Here is a 16,269-nt window from a genome sequence, read left to right as displayed (position 1 = left end):
TCAGATTTTCTCTGCCTGAAAAAAGGAGGGAGAGTCAAAATGGGAAAGCAGTTTTTAAGTAAAGTTGATAGACCATTCATGTTTTACTGACTAAATCATAAGTTTAAATTATTAAGTCTCATGTTTTAAAAGACATGAGACTTAATGCAGATGACTTCTGTAATGAGGCCTATATTGTGTAAATAAGCAATTATATAAACAGGGTTACAAGCATACATTCTATAAAACAGAAGAACACAAAACATAAGGTTAATGTATACACTGAATCTTAAGCCAATTGAGAAGATTTTTAGATATAGACTTCCACTGAAATAAAAATCACACAGTAGCAATCTGATAGACTGTCTGCAGTTAGTACATCTCTGGTAATGTCATTAGGTGCTGAAGCATATATTGTATACACAAACACTGCCTTAGAACTAAACAAGACAGTTAACTGCACTGGAATTGAATAGCAATGATTGGGTCTTCTGGTTTTTACTGAGACATAATTTTTCTGTCCCTTAAAGTACCCTTCTGTTAAAGTGACTGTATTAAGTCTAGATTTAGCCTGGCATAGTTATTTTAAACACAAGACCATCATCCAGTTCAAAAAAAATTATCTGAATTTTTATTTTCAGAGATACATAAAATAAGTACTTTCCATGGACCTTTTAGAAAATATAATATTTTTGCAAATGCATCAGTAAAACAATGACTATAAATAAAAAAAATTGACACAGTTAAAATCTAATTACAATGCGATTGAAATAGAATCCTGTTGTGTTTGTTTTTGTTTATTTTTTGATAAAACACAATATTCCAGACTAACAGAGTTATAAAAAAAACCCGTATTAGAACTTATAGACTCCTGAAGACTTAAATAATATCTAGGACAGCTATTAGTAATATGTATATATAAGTAAAATATAGTTAAAATTTCTAAGTACCTTAAGCATAACATTATTTCTTCATAAAGAGAAAAAATAAATCCATGAGGCATTCCAGGGCTTATTGGAATGCATAAAGGTAATTCTAGAGAAAAAAAATGTTTGTTAAAGTTTAAATCCTGGGGAGATTGTCAAACATATTTGACCAAAAAGTTAAATATTATTATTATTATAAAATAGTATTAAATTATTTATTCATACAAAGTGAAACTGTTTCTTAAGAAAATGTGTTTTTAAGTAATCAAGTACCCAATTAATATAGCATAACATTAAAATCATTTTAATAATATATAGAACAATTGCTTCCTAGGCAAATAGTTGTAAAAGAAACTTTTCCCCTTATAAACAGACTTAAAAAAGACCAAATACATATTATATTTGTTCATTTTAGATTCATTTACCTAATTAAATTTATTTAGTTTATTTGCTTTTTAAGATTTTTTTACAAGCCTTTTTACAACCTTCACAAACCTTTTTATCCATTCAGAAATAACCAGCTTTAGAATTATCTTCTTTCTTTCAAAAAACAAAAAACTCTTTATACCTAATACCTTTGTTCACCAAAAACATTCAATTTCTTTTAAATTTAACATAAACTTTTAACTCTTAGAAATCCTAAACTCTGTGTGTGTGTGCATTAAAGCAATTATTATTATTATAAGCAATATTATATAATAACATATAATATTATTATTATAAGCAATTAATATTATTCAGTTTGGAAAATAAATTCACATTCTCAAGAGACAATTTTTAAGGTAAATATAAGATATTCATTAACATATCTAAATCCAATCTCTAGCTTCTCTGTAATAAGCCAAAATTAGGCAAACTCAATTAACATTTAGTACCCTGTTATTTTAAAAATACCTAAATATTTAACATTTTGATCATTCTGTGGTGGCAGAAATTTGGTCAGTGGGTAGAGACAAACTGAAACACACTTGGAGGATTAGAAAAAGACTATTTAATGTGCACACATGCTATCCCAGCAAAGTCACCTCCAAGGACTGCTGTTATGCAAAGTGAGCCTCCAGGTACTTTAGGGGTCTTCTAGTTCTGCTGTAGTTTAAGAAGTTGGTGGATGTACAGAAATTATGAAAGCCAAGGTCAAGGTCTCTGAATTCTCTTGGGAGCTGCACCTGGCTTGCTTTCTCACAAAAGCCAGGAGTGGGGCTCTTTGCACTATGAGATAAAGAGATTGTTGGTATATAGCTTGCCTTCTCATTTCCCCCTCTTGATTCTCAGCTGCTCCTCACATACTTAGAGAACATTTTGGACAGATAGTTTTCTTAGTGCTGTGTGAGAAAGAGGGGCAATGATCTCTCTGGCTACTTCCTGCTGAAATAAAGGCAGGGAAAGGGAGGGATGCAGCAACTAGAGTTATTCACTGTCCAGAGGAGAGTACTTGGAGGTCTAAGTGAGAGAAAATAAAATGGGTTAGCATGTTGAGAACACAAGGGCCAAACAGCAAGTGCTATAAAAAGCATTAAGAGAAAACCAGCTAATGGGAGTACCCAACATGCCCAGTATTTGTTTCTTTAACTGCTAGGCCATGTCTCTAAATATTTCTGACCAATTAAAATAAAAGCAATATTTCTTACTTAACAAGAGGCACAATCCCCTTTTTTAAAGCAATCAGTAGGTCTACTCCTTCTATTTTATCCTGTAAAACTTCTACAGATACGGAGTTCAGTGCTGGAATCAGTCTAGCAGGTGACAAACCTCAATTCCACTGACAGAGTACGCAGGCATTTGCTGTACACTGAGCAGCAAGTTTCACTGTCCTCTGAAGGGTGACCTGCACAGGGTTGTTCTGGCTGGTGATCACTATCCAGGTAGGTTGGTTGTCATATAGCAGGTGAGCTCCCTTCACCCATGAGTGGTAGATCAAAGTATTTAAACCTGCAACATTGAGAGCTGAGGGAGTGTTTAGTATAACTAAATAGGGCACTTTCCAGGTTGGTTTGAGGAGTACTCTTTTTCAGTCTTTTATCCAGACTTGGTCCCCTGGTCTGTTGGGGTGTGTTTATTTCTTGGGAGATGGGTATTTTATCACTTACCCAGTTATTTACCTCAAAAATAATTTTTCTTAATTCTTGTAGTATTTTTTTTATTTCCTTTTTTTTTTTTTTATATCCCCTTTGAATTTACTCAGTGGGGGAGGTCTCCATTTAAGATTTCAATAACTAAGAATCCGATCTTTGCCCAAGGAGAACAACATACTAGCAGGAGAGTTAGGGACAATATATCAGTACAGGGCAGGATCGTGTTTCAACAGGGTCTGCTAAAAAGCCTGATTTATGCATTTAATTTTTCTGTCCTGTGGGGCTGGCAGGTCATGTAAAAATTCCATTGGATGCCTAGAGTTATTGCTACCTGCTGTACTATTTCTGCTACAAAGGCTGGGCCATTGTCTGATCCTGTAGTCAATGGCATTTCATATCTTGAGATGATGTCTCCCAGTAGAGCTTTGGTTCCTTCTCTTGATTATTCTATATATGTGAGGTAAGCTTCAACCCAGCCCAAGAAAGTACAGATGAAAATGGTGAGATAAATATTTTTTCTACTGCAGTGGTTCTCAACCATCCTAATGCCATGACCTTTTAATGCACTTCCTCATGTTGTGGTGACACCCAACCATAAAATTATTATTGTTGCTACTTCATAACTGTAATTTTGCTGCTATTCTAAATTGTCATTGGAAATATGTGTTTCTGAATGATTTTAGGTGACACCTGTGAAAGGGTCATTTGACCCCCAAAGAGGTCGCAACCCACAGGTTGAAAACTGATGCTCTACTGGGTCCTATTTTTAAAAAATCTACCTCTAGATCTTCAAAGAGTGCTTGGCCACAGTGCTGGATTCCCATCAGTTCAGTGGAGCCTTGTCAGGCATTGTTTTGAGCACAGAGGAGACAGCATTGGCAGACCAACACACTGAGGGATGGAAGTTGAGCAATCAGGTAGTACCAGCTTAATAAGTCTTCTAGGGTGATTTTACCCAGATGGGTGAGTTCATGTTGTCGAAGAACTAGTTGATGGGCTAATTGTTCTGGCACACAGATTATGTTGTTGGGAGGATGTACCATCCTTCCTTCATTACATTATTCCCTTTTGTTGTGCCCATTCTTGTTCCTGGGCCATGTGTCTTGTGGTTGAATGTAGTTTTAGAGACAGCATAATTTCTGATGGGACCAGCTGTTCTTTTGCAGCTAGCTTAGCTGCAACATCTGCTTGAGGGTTTCCCTCTGATACTGACTCTTTTCTTGTGGTGTCCCTTGCAGTAGATAACTGCTACCTCTCTTTGTTCCCAGACAACCTCCAACAACTTTAGAATTTCACCATGGATATTTTTATTTCTTTCCCCAGTGCAGTAAGAAGCCCTCTTTTTTTTTTGTATATAGCCCCGTGTGTGTAAGATGGCAAAGACATAAAGTGAGTCAGTACATACATTGGCCCCCTTATTATTGTTGAGTTCTAATGCCCTCACCAGGGCTCAAAGTTCTGTTCTTTGGGCAGGCCATCTCTCAGACAGGGCTTTCAGAGTTTTAAAATCTGAAACTATTGCATATATGGCATATATTTTGTCCTCACTCATGTTACTGCCACCACCTATGTACAGAATAAGATCAAAATTTTGCAGAGGTTTATCTGACAGGTCTGGTTGGCTGAAGTAAACTTTCTCAAGTACTTTCAAGCAGTCATGCTCCAGGGCCTCAGCTGCTATTGGCAAAAAGGTAGCAGGATTTAGAGTTTTTACTGTTTCTAGTCTTATTCATGGGTTGTCACATAGGAGTCTATGGTACTGGGTCATTCAGGCATGAGTTTTCTAGTGCTCTCCTTTTGCGTCCATCAAGGTAATACCTTGACATTCAGATTTTGTACCAGCATGAGTAATTTTGTCTGCCTCCTTGATTAGCAGTGTGGTGTCTGCTAAGGCTGTAAGACAAGGTGGCCAGCCTGCTGCAACTGGATCAATTTGCTTTGAATGATAAGCTATAGTCTCTGCCAAAATCCAAATTTCTGGGTTAGGACTCCCAGAGTTATTTCATTGTTTTTGTGCATGAACAGGTTGAAGTTTCTTGATAAGTTTGGGCGTCCGAAGACTGGTGCCTCCATTAACTTGGTCTTTATAGTTTTAAATACATTCTCTTGATCAGATTCCCAAACAAGTGGCATCTTTTCTTCTTCTTTCAGGGCCTCATTTTAGAGTTTTGCCATTTCTGAAAATTTACGTAACTATATTCAGCAGAACCCTGTTGTTGCCAGGAATTCTCAGATCTGTCTACAAGCACTGGGAACCAAAATAGTACAATTTGCTTGTTTTCTTTTGTTTGTCTTGAGTAATCTTGAAACCTAAGTATTTGACTTTTTCTGACAAATATGTGCCTTTCTCCTTGATACCTGATACCCAGCTTTAATCAGTAGCTCAATAAAGGCCTTGGTCCCTTCCCAGCATTAGGCTTGAGTGGGACTGGTCAGCAAGAGGTTATCTACATATTGGAGAAAGACGCATCCTAAGTTTCATCCCAGGAACCTGTATAAGTCAGATGCTAGTGCCTCACTGAACAAAGTTGGTTAATTCTTGAAAACTTGAGGTATTTTAGTCAAAGTGAGTTGTACTTTTGTTTCTGTGGTGAGATTTTCCGTTTCAAAACTAAACAGAGGCTGGCTATTGGGTGCTAGTTGCAGGAAGAAGGTGGCATTCTTTAAGTCCTGGCATGTGGTCTACACTGCCTCAGAGGATATAAATCCTAGTAGAGTGTATAAATTAGGCAGTGCCTAAAGCAACGTGATGACCACTTCATTAATGGCCCTAAATCTTGTACCAGGTGGTAGTCATTTGCCCATATTTCTTTACAGGCAGCAAGAAAGTATTCCACAGGGACTGGCATTGCTTTAAAAGTCCTCACTTTAGTAGTTGGTCTAGATAAATCTGAATCTCTAGATGTGCTTCCTGTGAAACCATGTACTGGCATATTTTGAAAGGTTGGGCTCCAGGTTTCAGGTCAGTCAAGACTGGGGCATACTTTTTGGCCAGACCTGGGGGGTTTTCTTCTGCCCAGACTAACAGAAATTTAGCTTCCAGTTCCAGCACCACCATTGGCCCATCAGGTAGGGAGGTATACAACATCCATTTCTCTTCCCACGGTACCACTAAAAATAGGATCATGGGAGGGGCCTCCTCACCTAGACACAGTATGCCAATTTACTGGAACAAAGGCTATCTCTGTACTCATCTTTGCCAGGAGGTCCTTGCCCAATAACAGTAATGAGCAGGATGGTAAATACAGGAATTTATGAACCACCAGCTGGCCTTTCAACCAGCATTTCTGGGGGTTACAAAATGGTCTACAGGATTTGGTCCTATTAGCACCCACAATGCTAAATTTCCACCCTGATAAGGGTGCCACTTTTGTGTCACCACAAAGTGTTCTGCCTCTTGCATCAACCATAAAATCTACTGTCTGGACTACCATCTTTATTTTGACTATAGGCTCAAGGGGGCCTAGTTGGATAGAACTGGGTCTTCCCTAGTTGGTCTATTTCTGCCAGGCCACTCATACTGGCTTCTAGTGGTTCTGGCTGGTGGTGGCTGGATAAAGTAGAACTTTTTAATATCTCTCACTGTCAGTTGGTACACATTATTTCAGTGTCTGTATTTCGTGCAGTAGGCACATTGGTTTCATCCTAAGGATTTTTTTTTTATGGTTTTTTAGTTTCTTATTGTTTCTGTTTTAGTCCCAGTGATGAAGCTGATCACCCCAAGGCTGCAGGTAGTAGAGCCATCTTCCATTTTATTATTATTTTTTTCTTTTTCTTTTTTCTTTTTTTATCCTCACCCGAGGACATTTTTCCATTCTTTGTACATAGAGTGGGAGGGAGAGAGAGAGAGAAACATCGACGTGAAGGGACACATTGAGTGGCTGCCACCCGCACGACCAACCAGGGCCGGGGACAAACTTCAACCGAAGTACATGCCCTTAGAGGGAACCGAACCCGGGTCTCTCTGGACCGTAGGCCGACGCTCTGACCACTGAGCTGAACTGGCCAGGACCCATTTTATTCTTTAGTCTGCCTTTGTATTGGCCACTCATTCTCAGTTTATAAAAACTTTCTCAGTGTTTTCCAATAGTTTGGTGGCATTCATCCCAGCAAATCCCTCTAACTTTTGGAGTTTTGTCTGATACCAGTCTTTGCCTGTCCCACAAAGGCAGCATTGACCATGCACTGGTTTTCAGGGGCCTCTGGATCAAACTGATTGTAGTCTCTGAAGGCCTCACACAGTCTCTCATGAAAGTCATGGACTGTCATCTGGTTTCTGTAAGACCTCAGAGATCTCTGCAATGTTTGTGGGTTTCTTGGCCTCTGCTTTTACCCCTTGAAGGAAGGAAAGTTAATATTTTACTAGCTAGGTTATTTCTTTCTTTGTATTTAAGTACCAGCATGATTCTCTACAGGTAAGGCCTCTTATGCTCATGCTGCTAGGTCTAGATGTCCAGCTGACATACCTGGCTCTGAAGTCACTGTCTGGCTTCTGTAAAAATCTGCTGGCATTCTTCTGTGTTAAATAGTGTGATAAAAGTTGTTTACAGTTGATCCAGGTGGGGCAATAAGTCAGGAAGATGAATTCCAGGAGATCTATCATCACTTGGCGTTTTTTGGTGTATGGTGTTATGAGGTATTTCCAGTTAAGAAGGTCAGTAGTGGAGAATGACTGATAATAGAAGACTGAACTATTGCCCTTGTAGGCTCTCATCAAGGTTTATTCTTTTAAATCTCTTGTCTCCCACAGTGGCAATTGCATTGCCACTGGAGGTCTTGGTCCTCAGTTGCTGACCTGAGACTTCTTCCCACTGGCTTTGGTGACACTGGCTCTGAGAAGGCATCGGCTGGTTGTGAGGATGAGATTGATGAAGGTAGGCTGTCAGGCAGATGAGGCTCCCCATCTGTAGGTAGGAGAGCATCTGGTGGTGGCAGAAAAGGAGCTTCTTGCAAATCCCATTGTAATTTAAGAGGCTGCTTAATTCATTGTAAAGTCTTTCTTTCACCTTGTGCCACAAGGACTGTTTGTTGTCCCTGACTAGTAACACAGACATGGACCTAAGGATGCCTGAATTGGGTTATTTTCAACCACTGGTCTATGTAGGGATATTGGTCCAGATGGCCAATGTCTCTGGTAACTTCCTATATACAACTTAAACTGTGGGGATATCAAGGGTACCTTCAGACATTCCACACCAAAGGTGCGTCATTCTAATTCACAGAGGGTGAACAACTTTGGGGGGTCAATTTTACCCTAGAGTCTCCTAAGAACCACTTGTTAAAATTCTTTATTATACATTCCTGAGCAGTGGCTTTAGAAAAACTTCCCCCTATTGTGATATCTTAAATGGATAAGCAAATCTCCCAGTGAATGGTGTCACCAGACAAACAGAAGAAAACTCTCATTTTGTCTGCCTGGACAGTCCCCACATGGGGATTTAGGTGCCTCTTGGCATTGGCAGGTTGGTATAAATATTCAACTTGGATCAGCTTTGCTGATAGAGACAAATGTTTCCAAAAACCTGAAACTGCCTTAGCCATATGAGGCTGCCACAGATGTGCAGGTTGGAACTCATGCAGGCTCTGTACCAGGTATTATGGAACATAGTCACTCACACACACAATCACACAGAATTTAAATTTCTACTCAGGAATTTTCTATCCTCTGTGGCATTTGTGCTGCTTTGGAGTAATCAAGCTCTCCTTCTACCTGAGAGGAGGGCCTAAACTCAGTCCTGGGTCCCCAGGAATGCTTACAAATCTGATATCCTGGCAGGCTTTTCTATTCTACCTAGAGTCTATTAGAGCACAATGGTGGCCAACTATAGTCAGGCTGGCAAGGGTCAGGGTCCAGTAAAATTACTGGTAGTGTGCCTTTCTTTCCATTGCAGGAGCCCAAAACTAGTGGCTTTTTTCTGCTGGTTTCCAACAATGGTGGTTAAAAGGGCCAGTGCAATTGTCAGCTTTCTTGGCCAAAGCATTAAAATGTTGTGGCACACTGCTCTGTGGGCTGCACACTACCAGTCGCACTTTACCTTTTCTGTTGCTACCTTCAGAGCAATATTGAATTGACCAACATCATCCAACACATTTTATAAGATATCTAATTATAAATGTTGCAGAAAACCAGGTACTGTGGGTATACACTGGTCTACACAAACGAGCACATTTTGTGGTGAGGGGGCAGTTGGAGCAAAAGGAAAACCTTTTACAGAGACTGAACTAGACAGAAGATGATGTGGTTAGTGAGATAGGCTGTAGTGAGCAGCAAGCATTATCTGACTGAAACAAGGTGGTTAAATATGGCTTCAAACTAAGCAGCATTGAGGAGAGTGGAAAGGGACTGTACACCCAGGACTAGGAGCCTTGATGGAGAAGTGTCTGTGAGCAGAGTCTTTGATGAACATTACCTCCGAGACAATTGGTTCAGAGTAGAAATGAGTCAAACTTGGAGGGTGAGGTCTGTAGAACTAAGGCAGTTCTGTAGAGTTATTTCCTTAATAGCACAAGCATCTGGAAAAGAAGTTTCTGTCTTAAAATAAAGGGAAAAGTGAAAAGCAAAGTGGGACTTGGAGATATAACCAGAAAAACATTGCAAAATTTTGATCTGCGTATGATGTTAAATAAAACTGGAGTGAAGAATGGGGAAAAAAAGTTGTGGCAGATATTTGGTTGGTGGAAAGAGAAAGACTGCAATGCATCTAAAGAATTAGAAAAGGACTGTTTAATGCACACTGATGCTGTCCCAGGAAAGTTACCTTCAAAGGCTGAGCTCAGAGCCCAGGTTTCAGCTGTTTTTATACATGATGAGCCTCCAGGCATTTGGGGGTCTTCTAGCTTTACTGTAGTTTAAGTGGTTGGTAAATTAATGAAAATTGCAAAAGCCAAAAGCAGGGTCACTGCATTGTCTACGAGGCAGCACCTGGCTTGCTTTCTCATTAAAGCCTAGGGTGGAGGGTTTTTGCATTGTGAGATAAAGAAATTTTTTGTATCCAGCTTGCCTTCTCATTTTAACCCACCAAAGTTTCAGTTACCAAAGATTTCAGATATACATATATCTAAAAAGTTTTATTAGAAACTTTATTTCTCTGAGCTTGTACATGTAAAGCCTGTTACTTACCATACTTATAGAATCACACCATTAGTTATCAAACAGTAACAATGACAACAGTTTAAATACAGCATAATTGTCTTTGCAAAAAACAAAAAAGCACTATTGGAACATAGGGTTAAAAGCATTAGAGTGGTTTGATCTTATCACCCAATTATAACTCTGCCCCAGTAAAGAATATGGTGAAAGGTTGAGCTTCCACCCTTTAGTAGAAGCAACCTTATGATGATTTTAGCCCTTGACCTAAATGGTGGAACCTAGCAACACACTCTGGCTACTCAGGCTTTGTAATAGCCAAGGGAAATCACAATGAAGATTCTAATTAGTATTTTTTTCCCCATTGTCCTTTTTCCAGAACACACAGGTGGTTGAAGAAGAGTACCCCAAGCCTGCAGTTCTCAAGGAGAAGAAGAAAAAAAAAACTTTACAGAGCATATTTGGGGGACTTTGCAAGCACACCCTTCTAAGAAAAAAATAAAGCACCTAGGCTGAGAAACCATCTCAGGGGGTGGAGGCAGGGTTCTGAGCTGCTGCAGCAGCAACAGACCCAGCCACTATCCATTCATGAGCTTCTCTCTGTAAAAAATTTTTTTCATTTGCAACATACCCTCTGCAATGCGTGCAAACCCTCTGTGACTTTTATAGTCCCTTTCAGTTTTTTTTATTAACTCATTCAGAAACAACCAGCCCCAAAACCATCAATTTTCAGCTGTACATCATCAAAATCACTTAATTTATTTCTAAGTAAATTTGAATTTTTGATCTTAGAAACCTTAATTTTAGTGACAACTAAATACAAGTAATTAGCATTCTTTAAATGGGTAATTCATAAACTTATTTTTCTTTATTTCTCTGTGAAGAGATTGAAATCTTCATTTTTCTTTGAACTATCAATTGAGACCTTTCTAAATAGAATTCTTATAAAGTAACAACACAAAAGCTTGCACAGAAGAAGGGAGCCTATCCTACCGAAAACAGAAACAAAAACAACATATAAAGTAAATAAATGAGTACTCTCAAAAGAAAGGACTGAGAAACGCCAGCTTTGGAATTTATCTCACACCAACTGGCACAGCAAAATGGCCTTCACAAGGTCTAAGTGGCACAAAGCCAAACAGTAGAAACAGAGGGTTAATTCCCTGTGTTCATAAAATAGTGAAGCGCAAACTAAGTCCCCAACTGATAAGAAAGAAAAGAACAGCCAAAACCAAAGTTAAGTCACAGAGAGACAAGAACTCTTACTCGCTCTTAAACACAACAGACCAGTTTCTTTTACCAGATAAGTGTTTGGGGAGTGGAGGAGGATCTGGTAAGCATGTTTGATGTCTTGAGAGTGAGAGCAAAAATATTCCCCAAGATTAAAAAAGCAAACAAACAAAAAAACACACCTCTCATCAACTGCTGAAAATTTTCTGCAATCCCTGCTATGGGGCTATAAAGTTAGCTCACCGCAAGCAGCTAGGACCTCCCACCCTACACACACACACACACACACACACACACACACACACACAAGATAAGTGAGATTATGTCCCCATCTTTCAATCAATTAAGCAAAATTATAGGCAAAGTTACACAAGACAAAAACAAAACCACCCTAGTATACAATATTTACAAGTGTGCACAACAGACAAGTGAAAGCTTTATGGTTTACCTCATCCCTTCACTTGTACAGCCAGACAGAATACCACTCAGAATATCTGACAGAATAGCCTGTACCACAAAAAAATAATGTCTGAACCCCAAGATGATTGAGGAGACCAGGCAACAGTTTGTAGAGGTTACTTACAACCAGGATCTGATCGGGTCACACCAGACAGATGGTAACAGACAACAGATGCTTTGAATTATATAATTACAAAATTATAGAGCTACATAATTATAGGCCATTTCATTTACAGCAATTGCTGAGGCTGCAGCAATCTAGGTACTAGCCCCAGGAAAATCCAGTCCAGGCAACAACTGAAATTTCTCAAACTCACCCTAGAGGAGTCCTGCTTGTGATCCTACCAGAGTCACCAGAAAATAAAAACAGTCAACAAATGGGTCCTGAGTGCCTGTCACTACTTGAGCCAATAAAGCAGAAGACTAGCTTGAATTATATATCAGCATTTATCCAATATAGCTGGCAATATGGGAGAAGAGCCAAGTCATTCTGCAAAAATCTGCTCTGCATTCTGTCTATAACCAGTTATTTATATTGGGTATTATTTAAGAAAGTAGACCAAAAACAATATGAATGGAAAAGTAGTAAAATAGTTGGAAAAGTAGGCAAAGGAAATAGCAATGGGTAAAACAGTTAAAGAATTAGGCATGGGGAAGCATAGGAGCTGGAGATGTTGGCTGTCTCCAATGCACTGCCGCTAGGACTCCAAGGTGGTTAGTCTTTTCATGAATGGGGGTAAGGTGGAGCAGTTCTTGGGTAATGAGAATAAATAGCGTTTTTGAGGTAGTCTCTGAGAGAGTACAGCTCTCAGCTAGTTTCTTTCATCAGAACATAGCAATCATGATTAACAGAGCAAGGGTGTTCAACATTTCTAATAACTATGGCTAGTATCCCACTATGATTAGTTCTCTATTATTGTATTATTATCTCTCACCTTTTTAAACTATAAATCCTCTCACTGTTATTTTTGTCATGTTAATTATTAATTATCCTTTACCCTCTTATATATAAATGTATTATTTTACTTTGCATTCAATCTCCAAAATTTTCTTTTTACTCTCCTGCCTCCCTATCGATCACAAATAAATTTTATAGAATCCACTTATGTCCTCCCTTTTAATTATAATCTATCAAAATAAGATATAAAACTGACATTCTCTGGAGCATTATCACAACACATTAAAATTTTGCTTTCTGGCAACTGTCAACAGTTTGACTCAAACTCACAAAAATTCTTCATAGGCTTCAGTATTTCTTATGTTTAAAAAAATTTTTTTTTAAAGCTCATTTATACTTTTTGTTTGACAAGTTGGTGAAGATGTTGAAAAGATATGCAGATATTATAAAAATTAAGCAAATTCTAAGGTTTCTTAAACGTAAAAAATCTTTATATTTATGATGCAAATTAGGGAAGATTGCCCACCACAAGCCTCCATTAGAAACAAATATAATAGTTTGTTTTTTCAACATGATTTTGTAGTAACATGTCCCTGAGATAACCAGAAGCACACAGTAAAATTGTAAAGCACTTTATTACACCAGCAAGCTGGGTGGGGGAGGTGCAGCTTCCCCAGATTCTCAATACCAGATTCTTCTTGCTCATTCAATTTTATAGAGAGAAGACCCATCACCCCTGTGTTCCTCCACCTCAGGGACTTTGTACAATAGTGGGTGTGACAGCAATTACAGAAGTTAAAATTAGCATTATTCACCAGGCTCACAAGTACCTGCAAATGCCTGCAGTTACTGGTAATCAAAAACTGAAAATATCCCCCAACACATGGGGCAACTATAATCTTAGGCAAAATTTCTTTACTTTCAGAAGTAATTAACCTATTATTAAAAAAATATCAAGAAAGGTCCATTGATGATAAAAAATTTAAAAAAATAGACTAATTTAGTCAGCTAAATCAAGAGACCTACATAAGAATGAATTCAAGTTGCCTTAGCCTCAGGCCCCCAGTCGTTTCCCACTGGTTTTCCTGACAAGTAAATCATTGACTCAACTTAGTTTATATGAGGCCATTTATTAGACATGGCCCTAAAGCTAGGAGTAAACATAATATGGTGAGAGGGCTGGCAATAATAGAGCTGTAAACCAATTTTTAGATTGTCACCTTTTTCTTTCTTGTCCCTCAATATTTTTCCTAACTAGTGATAAACTATCTTCAATAACCTCTGAATTATTTGCATGAAAACAGCTTTTTTCTTTCAGTGCAATACATAATTCTCCTTTTTTACTTAATAAGAGGGTAATTCTCTCCTATTCTGTAGGACCATTTCTAACTTCCCATTTCAATTGGGGTCAACATCTATAAAAATTAACCTGAACAGCCCTGGCCAGCTTGCCTCAGTGGTTACAGTGTCGAACTGTGGTCCAGAAAGACCCAGGTTTGGTTCCTGCTAAGAGCATGTACCTCAGGTACACTTTATCCCTGGCCCTGGTTGGTCGTGCAGGTGGCAGCCACTTGATATGTCCCTTTACGTCGATGTTTTTCTCTTTCTCTTTTCCTCCCATTCTATCTGAACAAAAAGTGGAAGAATGTCCTCGGGTGAGGATAAAAAAAAAAAAAAAATCCCTTGAATAATCATAACTCGAATAATCAGTCCGGATAAATGCAAGAGTCTTATGTGGAGAGGCTTCAACCATCCATTTTGCTTATTCTCTTTCAGCTGAAAATGGTGCTGCCAGATTAGGATGCCACTGGCAAGATGACAGTGTATAATCCCTCCCAGGTCAGAGTTAGTCTCTGGGGAGTAAACTTCTTTATCCATATCAAGTTCCCAGACTGGAAAGGATATACAGGCTATGAGGTGGGCATGGTCAAAGCATCACAGACATGTTTATGGACAGTTTTTTGGGTGGAATGCAGGGCCTTGTAACAAGGCAAGGAGAGGAGAGTGGTTTAGTTTTCACTGGTTTCTGGTTTCTAAAGTAAATTTAGTTAGGTTTTCTTTAAGGTCCTACTCATGTCCTCTATTTGCCAAAATCTCAGTGACCGGTAAGCACAATTGAGCTTCCAATTTATATCTAAACCCTTTAGAGATATCCTGTGATTTCTTTGCTATGAAGGTAGGGTGATTGTCTGACCCAAAGGTCAGGAGTTATTTTTTTTACTACATCCCAGATTGTTATTCTATTACCAGGGGCAATTGCTCCCTCTCTCAGTGTCCCTTCCCCCCTTCCTTCTTGAATATTTCTACAATGTCCTGTCTTCCTGTAACATGTATGTCTCTTTCTTTAATTTTTTTTTTATCTCTTCTGCATGACACTTCCTTTTTTATATTTTGCATAAACGGTCTGTAACTTTTATAGTACCTCCCCTAACATAAACCTGAGAGTTTGCTCAGGCTACCTGCTGTCTGCACATCTCCCAGATTTTCTTCTTCTTTTTTTCTACTCAATTCTACACATACCTGCCTCTCTCTGCATTCTCCCTTTCTCTGTGACTTTACCAGACATTACCTGCCTCTCAGGAGTTCAGTAAGCTTGATGTAACCTAAGTGGGTAGTCTGGTGCAGCTTGTTGACTAAGTCCAACCTAGAGCCCCAGGACTAAAAACTTTCTAACATTCATTGATTTCCTTTCTTTTTAAATAAATTTTTTTTAATGGATGTATCTCCTTTTTTTTTTTCACCATTGACAACCTCCTCTCCGTCCCCCAACCCCATCCCTGGCTTTGTTGTCTATGTCCAATAGTTATGCGTACATGTATATAAGTTCTGTGGTTTATCTTTACCCTTCGCCTACTATTCCCTCTTCAGAGGTTATCAATTGGTACCCTACTTCCATGTCTCAGAGTCTAACCTATTCCTCACACTGTTATGTTTTATTATATTCCACAAATAAGTGTGACTATGTCATATTTGTCTTTCTCTGTTTGACTTGTTTCACTTAGAATAATACATTCCAGGTCCCTTCATGTCATCTCAAAAAATAACAAAACTTTCTTACAGCTGCATCATACTCCATTGTGTACATGAACCACAGTGTTTTTATCCATTTGTCTATTGATGAAAAATTGGGTTGTTTCCAGATCTTAGCTACTGTAAATAGTGCTGCTATGAACATGGGACTATGTATATTCTTTCTCATTGGTGTTTCAGGCTTTCTTTGGGTATATTCCTAGAAGTGGAATCACTGAGTCAAACAGCAATTGAATTTTTAATTTTTTGGAGGTAACACAATGTTTTCCATAGTGGCTGCACTAGTTGGCATTCCCACCAGCAGGGTACTAGAGTCCCCTTTTCTCCACACCCTCACCAACACTTGTCGTTTGATGATTTGATGATGGCGGCCATTCTGACAGGTGTGAGGTGATACCTCATTGTTGTTTTAATTCGCATCTCTTCGATGATTAGTGATGTTGAGCATTTCTTCATGTCTCCTGGCCATTTGCTTGTCCTGTTTGAAGAGGTGACACCTCTCCAACATCAGAGAGATGCAAATTAAAACAACAATAAGGTATCACCTCACACTTGTCAAAATGGCCACCATCAACAAATCATCAAACG

The sequence above is a fragment of the Molossus molossus genome, unplaced genomic scaffold (genome assembly GCF_014108415.1).
Source record: "Molossus molossus isolate mMolMol1 unplaced genomic scaffold, mMolMol1.p scaffold_m16_p_30, whole genome shotgun sequence".
NCBI classification, from domain to species: Eukaryota; Metazoa; Chordata; class Mammalia; order Chiroptera; family Molossidae; genus Molossus; species Molossus molossus.
Note: the sequence above shows the minus strand (reverse complement) of the source record.